This window comes from Oncorhynchus mykiss, chromosome 23, assembly GCF_057628025.1.
Source record: "Oncorhynchus mykiss isolate SJ-2025 chromosome 23, ASM5762802v1, whole genome shotgun sequence".
In the NCBI taxonomy this organism is placed as follows: domain Eukaryota; kingdom Metazoa; phylum Chordata; class Actinopteri; order Salmoniformes; family Salmonidae; genus Oncorhynchus; species Oncorhynchus mykiss.
In genome coordinates, this window is record NC_143044.1 from 55104583 (window position 1) to 55105000 (window position 418).

Genomic DNA, 418 nt, shown 5'->3' on the forward strand with positions numbered 1-418 from the left:
AGCAGCTTAGTTTGCTCTGTTTTGTTGTTAATTCTTTCCAATGTGTTAAGTAATTATCTTTTTGTTTTCTCATGATTTGGTTGGGTCTAATTGTGCTGTTGTCCTGGGGCTCTGTAGGGTGTGTTTGTGTTTGTGAATAGAGCCCCAGGACCAGCTTGCTTAGGGACTCTTCTCCAGGTTCATCTCTCTGTAGGTGATGGCTTTGTTATGGAAGGTTTGTGAATCGCTTCCTTTTAGGTGGTTGTAGAATTTAACGGCTCTTTTCTGGATTTGATAATTAGTGGGTATCGGCCTAATTCTGCTCTGCATGCATTATTTGGTGTTCTACGTTGTACACGGAGGATATTTTTGCAGAATTCTGCGTCGCAGAGTCTCAATTGGCGTTTGTCCCATTTTGCTAAGTCTTGGTTGGTGAGCG